Genomic DNA, 7,399 nt, shown 5'->3' on the forward strand with positions numbered 1-7,399 from the left:
CGGGGCGCACACACACACACACACACACACACACACACACACACACACACACAGACACACTCCACCACCACCACCCCGCCCCCAGGCCGACTTTTGCACAGGCACTCACTCACTTTCCCTCTCCAGCCTTAACTACCGTTGACCAAGGGCCCAGGAACTCAACTCCTGCTCCAGAATTTAAAGTGTTTGGCTTCTGTGGAGAGAGAGAGAAAGAAAATGAAGACAACCCTAAGCAGGAACCTGCCTGTGCAGCCCACAGTCACCTAGTGCAGACAGAGGAAAAAGATGGTGTGGGATGATTGCTGAGATTAGCAGATGGTGGGCAGGGTGGGGGTGGGTGGGTATGAAGATGCTTAAGCACATAAGGTTTCGTACGTACATCTGACCACGAGTTTGTGTTATTTAGGTTAGGAGGTATTCGCTCTCAGAAGTCTTCATTCTGAGAAGTGACTTGGCTTATTTTAACGTTTGCCCTATTTCATTATTTTCATACTGTCATTAAGTCACCTCCGCTGTGGGTTCAGGGAAGTTATCAAATGTCTCTGGTTGGGGGATTTCAGACGAACACAAATGTCCTGAGTTCCCAAGACACGAGATGCTCAAGACTCACGACTCAGAAAGGAGTCTAAAGGAGATATCGGCAGAGCCGAAGCAGCCTGCGACAAACTACACTGCAGGTACCAAACGCTGGGACACAGGAGAAGAAGGCAGCTGTGACCTTGAGGCTCCGATGTTTTAGGGTGTGGAAGCGAGGAAGGAAACAGCTCACAGAGGAATGGGACAGAAGTGGCGACGGAGGGGCTTGCAGCGCCAGCTAAGATGGTCCAGGGACGACTTCGTTGGGAAGATGACCTCTGCGTGCAAAAGCCCTGGGTCAGGACTATTTGGGAAGGCAAGTAGGAAGACTTGCTGGAAAATGAGGGTGTGTGGGTTGGGATTTGAGGAATAAGTGGGCTCTCTATAGTCTGAAATAAGAGAGATGCTATTCGTTAAGTCACGAGGCCCAGGGAGGCCATAGACTCATAGCCTGGGCAGACATGGAAAACGCACGGCTTTGGACACTACCATCTCCTTGTTGATTCCCTGACAGACAACCCCCGGGCTGTCTCTGAGAGTTACATCATTATACTGATTAGGATTGGGTGCTGGCAAGTTGTAGAATGATAAACCACTGCCTTCGTTACAATGGCTTGTAATGGCGGCACATTGGATGAAGAGACCGGGTGTCCGGTGCGAGTTTGGGGCTGGGTGTGGTTAAGGGGCGTTGTCAAGCTATCCGTACTTGGGGGAGAGAGAGCGCAGAGAACGGCCTTGCAAGGGTCAAAGAAAACAAAGAGACCGATCCGTTTTGGGAAGAGAATGGGGACCAGCGACCGAGGAGGAGCTCAACTTCTCGCGGTGGGAGCTAAGCAACCGCCTTCCCTTTGGATGGGAGGAAATCTTGGCATCCAACGTGAAGAGTGTCATGAAAGATGGTCTTTGAGGGATTCAAGTTGAGCTTCAGTACGAGAACTTGCTGGAAGTGTGGTCCTGTGTCAAATGCAGTCTGGCCGAAGGCAGAGGGTTGGATTCGATAATCCCCTTAATCCACCCTCAACTCCTCCTGCTGGAGAGAGCGTAAGCCTCGCCTTCTTGTTGGAGGGGCCACTCACCCAGGAGGAGGGCTGGCCTGGCACAGGGCCAGCCCCCAGAGCCACAGAAAAGGCCATGCTGAGAGCGGGGGAGAGGGCGAAGCAGAAATGGGTGTCTCATGCTCGTTGAGAGTCATAGAGGAGGGGGGGGCCGGGGGCGGGGAGGAATAAAACTGTGACTTGTTCAATTTTGTTTTGGTTATTTGCCGGATTGCCTTAAAGTGCCAGGCCTGGTTTGTGTACAAGCCTCAGCCTCGAGCAAGCCTGTCAGACTTCTTGTTCCAATTACCGCCCCAGCACAACGAGGCCGTAAAACCCAGGGCTTTCCTCATGCAAAATGTGCCTTAACCACCAACCAGCTTTAAAAGACTCCGTGCCACTGACATCGCTGTTGCCAGCGACACAGGGTTTCATCTGAGGCAGAAACACCCCTGGATGAACGCGCATGAGCTCACACAGGGAGGCGCTTGGACATCCGGCCTGGACACCACACGGGGCAGCCTGGCATTTCAGAAGAGTGAAGAGCCAAATAAGGCTACAAATAAAAGGGGCAGGGCTCCCAGGAAACAAAGATTTGACAGGTTCTTCACACAGAGAAAAGATCCTGTTACAGACTCATGTGTGACCACTCCACCCCCGCCCCCTCCACTGTTGAAAGTCTCGGTATGTAAGGCACTTCCACACAGAGAATCTCAGAGGGGTGAGCTGGAAGGACCTTTGATGAATTCCCTCAGAGGGGCGCTGAAGTTCTGGAAAGTGAATCCAGCCAGTTAGGAACAGAGCTGGTACTTGGGACCTGGGCTCTAGCTCAGGGCCCAGGGAGCCCCGGTGGAGTAGTGGTTATGCTTTGGGCTGCGATCCACAAAGTCAGCAGTTTGAAACCACTGACTCCTCCTCTGGACCCAGGGCTCCACTAGATACTATCAAGAAAGAGCTCCCTCCAGTCCCACCACTTCCCCCTCCCTCCAGCAGGACCACCCTGGACGGAGCCACCACGCTGGTCTCGCTCACCCACATATTACAGTGGTCTACCCGTGGGTCCCAACTCTCGTCCCTTCTCTAGTCTGGTCTCAATCCAGAAAGCACAAGCCTGGTCACCGCTCTGCTTAGAACCCTTCAGTGGCTTCCCTACTTGGCAAAAGACAAACTCCTTACAGTGGCTTGCAAGGCCCCGTACCACAGGTCTTCAAACTTTTTCTGCAGAGGCAGATAGTAAACATATCCAGGCCATGCATTTTGTTTCAACCACGCTACTCTGCCATGATGGAGAGGGAAAGCAGTCATTGGAAACACGCCGATGTGGCTGTGTGCCAATAAAACTTTATTTACAAAAGTAGGCAATGGGCTGGATTCAGCATGTGGGTGAGCGTTTACTGACCCCTGCTCTATGTGACCGATCCAGCCCCTTGCTGCCCCTCTGACCCCCTCGTTCACTTCATCCAGACACACTGGACTCCTACTTGTTTCTCAATACCTGTGCATGGCCTCACAGCCTAGCAGTCTTTCCTCAAGGCGGCTATCCTTGACCATTGTTCTTTAAAATTATAGGCAGGTCCAAGATTATGAATTACAGAAAATGCCACTTCCCCCTTCATGATAGGTATCGTTGCCCTAACTTTGAAATAACTGAACTGACAGTGATTCTATGTCAGCATGGCTGGGACAGGGTTCTCAGTGGTTTGGCAGTTGAGGGCTCTCCTGTGATGTGACTGACCTAACATGAACAGCAGATGACGGGCTCTGCTGTGAGCAGGCAAGCGGGTGCAGGGTTAGGGGAGTGTGCCACTGACAAGTTCCTCGGGGCTTAGCCTACGTCTAGGTGAGTACACACTGTAGAGAGCGAGCGACCTTTTGTGCCGGTCTGGAACCTGCCTCTGTCTCATCGACTTCTGGTTCTTGGGACTTGAGCCAACAGCCTGCCATATTGTCTCCCAATGCTGGGAGCTATCAGAAGTCTTCCATATTGCTGGCTGACCTTGGATTCATCTGACTTTGCATCTTTGAGCATGACCTTCTAGCCCTGGATTCATCTACCCCTGCCTCCACCAGTCTGAGGTTCACCAGCCTCGGTAGTTACACAAGTTAGGAAAAGCCTCCAGCTTAACCCGGGAGAATTGCTCGTTGGGGTTTCTGAGGCCGTAAATCTTTGTGGGAACAGACTTCCTCATCTTTCTCCTATGGAGCAGTTGGTGGGTTCTAAGTGCTGACTCTCTGACTAGCAGTCAGATGCTTAACCCACTGCGACTCTAGGGCTCTTCTTTCTTCCAGTAACCCAATGTTTCCCAAAGTGGGCAGTACTGCTCCCCTGGGGGTGCTGGAACGATCCAGGGCCCTGCAAAAGGAGATACCTACACTTTATTCTAGGTTATGGGATATAGTGCCAAGGATTTTAGTTGGGGGGGGGGCACTAAGTTCTTTGGTGGTAGGTCAAATAAGTTTGTGGACATATGCACTAACCTGAACCTGCTGTCATCAAGTTGATTCCGACTCACAGCTTCCCTATGGGATACAGCTCAGCTGCCCATTTGGGTTTGGAGACTTTTAAACCTTGACTGGAGCAGACTGTGGTAAACTGAGGACTTGGTAGATAGTATTTGACCTTATTGCTACACTTGCAACCATGGGCAAAGAAAACTAGCCCTATTTTGAGAAAGATCTCCATCATTCTGAGATAGAAATGTTTTCAAATACACCTTCTCCAGGCCGAATAATGTGTGCCACCCCCCCACCCCCCCATCCCCTCAACCCCCTAAGAGCCCTCCATTAGGGAGCAGTCTTAAAGAGCTACCATTAATCCATTAATCATTTCTGAAGCTGGCTACTTCACTATGTTTGAGGGTTATTTGTTACTAAGTCTAAGAGCAATCAGGTTGTATAGCCAACCCTCCGTAAAATGTAGCAAACTGTTCTCACATCTCTTCCAGGGATTACTACCCCTGAGGAGGGCTCAGGAGGGTTGGAGGTCAACTAGCACTAGGTCAAGACAATGACACTGACTCACCTCATTGCTTGCTTATTATGTTACCCGCTTATGATAAGACCCATTGGCTAATATGTTAGCTGTATGACATGCATGCCTTATGCGAGCTCTGTGAGTCCCCATTATATAGACCCACTGGAAAATACATTCACTCTCTCAGTCCTGACATGGGATGAAGATTCCCTGTGCCCTGATGCCTGTCTGCCTTTAATACTTTTCACAAGGGCAAAGTAGCTCCTGAGGACCTGTTCGAGTGCTGGCGACCCTTGTCGGCCAACAGCAGGCAGCCTCCCCTTTCTCCCTTAGAACAATTAGTGGGTTCAAACCACTGACCTTGCTGTTAGCCGCTCAGTGTTTAACCCATCACACCCCCGGGGTCCTTTTCTTGCATGAGAGTATGCGCACCTGTTACAATTTACCTACACATTTCACTTAAAGACACACTTGGGAAGTGATCTTGTTCATAACCCAGGGACTGCCTGCCTCACCTTCCCACTCCTTAGCCCTTTGCTTTACATTACATTACAGCATTTACTGTAATGTAATATAGTATATGTTTTACCTTATTATTTATCGTCTGTCTCGCCCCATGATAATTAAGCTATGTGCGGGCTGGCAATGATTATTTTATCTGTTTTGTTTCCTGGAGTTCGCCCAGTGCTTCTTCTGCAAGGGGAACGTCACCACCACCATTTTCAAATGAGGAAACAGCACTGAGAGTTTTAAAATAACAAGCTCCAGGCGAAGGTTTCTCAAATGTTAATGTGCAAATGAATCACCTGGGGGATCTTGTTAAAATGCAGACCCTAGTTCAGCTCAGGTGGAGCCAGAGATTTGCATTTCCATGCAGCTCCCGGGTGATGTCAATGGTGCAAGACAGGGAACCGCCCAGAGACAAGGATGGCAGAGGCCTTGCAGGGGTTTTGCAGCCACTAGGCTACAAGTGGGCAACCAAGTCACTTTCCCACACGACTGTCTCCCTAACTCTTCATGCCTGTGCGTCCTCACCAAATTAATATACCTATTACATGCATTCATTCTGCTAAAGCGCCTGGTAGAACGCCGGGCCCGTATCGAGTTCTTGTTGAATGTCAACTTTTCTCTTAATGGCGCTTGGACTTTACGACTCTGGTAGAGGTATTCCGTAATGTCTTCCCAAATGGGTAATTTGTCTCCACATAATTTACTGAATAGGATATGGACCTCAGTGGAGACCCTGGGTGCTACCAATGACGAAGCACTTGGCGACAAGCCACAAGGTCGATTTATTGACTCCCCTGCCCCTGCCTGCTCTGCCCCAACCAGGCATCCTGGAACACAGGCCTGGAGAGCTGTTTCCAAGAACCCTGTCTGAAAACCTGTGGAGCAATTCCACCCAGACACGAGGGATCCCCATGAGCTGCAGTCAACTTGACAGCAACAATACTGGTTTTGACCAGTATTTAATGAAATGGTGTTTGCTTCTGCCCTCCTTCTATCTGGGAGAAGGACGAGGCTGTCTGCTACCGTAAAGTTAGTCTCAGAAACTCAGGGGCAGTTCTACCCTGGCCCACAGGGTCCCTGTGAGTGGGTGTCCACTCAGTGCGGTGAGTTTGGTTTGTTTTCTGATCTTCTCCTGCTGGAATTCCCATTGTGTGCTCGGCGGTATACTCTGGGGTCTTTAAATCCCACTTCTCTCTCGGGCTTTGCTCACCGTGGCTTCTCAGCCTTTTGGCTAAGATCAAGTGTAGTATCAGACTTTGCTCATATTTCTTTATTCTTTTTACTTCCGGTTCTTCACCCTGGCTCATCTTTATTGGCCTATTTTCAGGTTGGTCGATTCTTTCCCTTGCCAGCTCCAGTCTGCTCTTGAAACACCCAATTGAATTTTTTCATTTCGACTCCACAACTTTCACAAGGTTCTTTATCATCATTCCATCTGATCAATCGCCTCTATTTACTGAGTTTCGGCTATCACACTACCCTGTAATGCCTTAACCAGCACGTCTTTTAGCTGCTTAAATATATACACAATAACGGCTTTGAAGTATTTGTTGGCTCATTCCAACATCTGGGCCCCTCCGCGACAGCGTCTTCATTGTTTCATTTTCTGTACTTGGGTCACAGCTGCTTCTCTGGTCATCACACAATTTTGTTATTGACGGAAACTCTATTATTTTAGGGAATACAAATATTATAGCAGCACTCGATTCTGAGCCAACCTCCTGGGGTGGTCGTTGTTGTTGTTCTCACTTTTGTGTGGCGATTTGCCTGAACTAATCCTGTGGAGTTTCCCTCTTGGTGCCTCTGCCCTCCCTGTCTGCTGCCCTTTTCTGTCTCAGCGTGGCTTCCTAGGAGTTGCCCGTGGGAAAGTCTGACTTACTGGTCAGACATTAATTGGTCGCAAGATGGGCCTAAACACATGGAGCCTGTAAGGATTTCCATCTGAGCTGATGGATCCATGGACGGCTTGTGGGAATGCCTTCCACAGTCAGCCTTAGCTTTTACTGTTTGTGTTCACGTGACCTCCCATTCAGCTATTTGATTCAGTCTTGGAATTTCTAGGGAGACAATAGTGTTTTCACTAGAGATACTTTTATTTGTTTCCAATAAATGCTATTAATTTCTTTTTGTTGTTAAGACCTCCAATACTAGTAGATCGAAAAGATTATCCCAGAGGCCAAGATTATAGCAGGAACAGATACTGCCGAAACAAGATTACACCTTATTCCTTGCTTAGAATAAATGGCTTCCAATATGTCAGCATTAAATTGAAGTTCGCTATAGGCTTCTGATAGATGGGCTTTGT

The 7,399-nt window shown here is 49.2% G+C and overlaps 1 protein-coding gene and 1 pseudogene across 1 annotated transcript in view; one reads left to right on the plus strand and one right to left on the minus strand.

Annotated features, from left to right (window-relative positions):
* The window catches only part of ITGA9 (integrin subunit alpha 9), a 313,829-nt gene that overhangs the window by 53,137 nt on the left and 253,293 nt on the right, over positions 1-7,399 (minus strand). The gene's annotated exons all lie outside the window — the stretch shown is intronic.
* LOC115872187 lies at positions 6,306-6,406 on the plus strand (annotated as a pseudogene).

The sequence above is a fragment of the Echinops telfairi genome, unplaced genomic scaffold (assembly GCF_000313985.2).
Source record: "Echinops telfairi isolate 266 unplaced genomic scaffold, ASM31398v2 ScPeMD7_7420;HRSCAF=8458, whole genome shotgun sequence".
NCBI classification, from domain to species: Eukaryota; Metazoa; Chordata; class Mammalia; order Afrosoricida; family Tenrecidae; genus Echinops; species Echinops telfairi.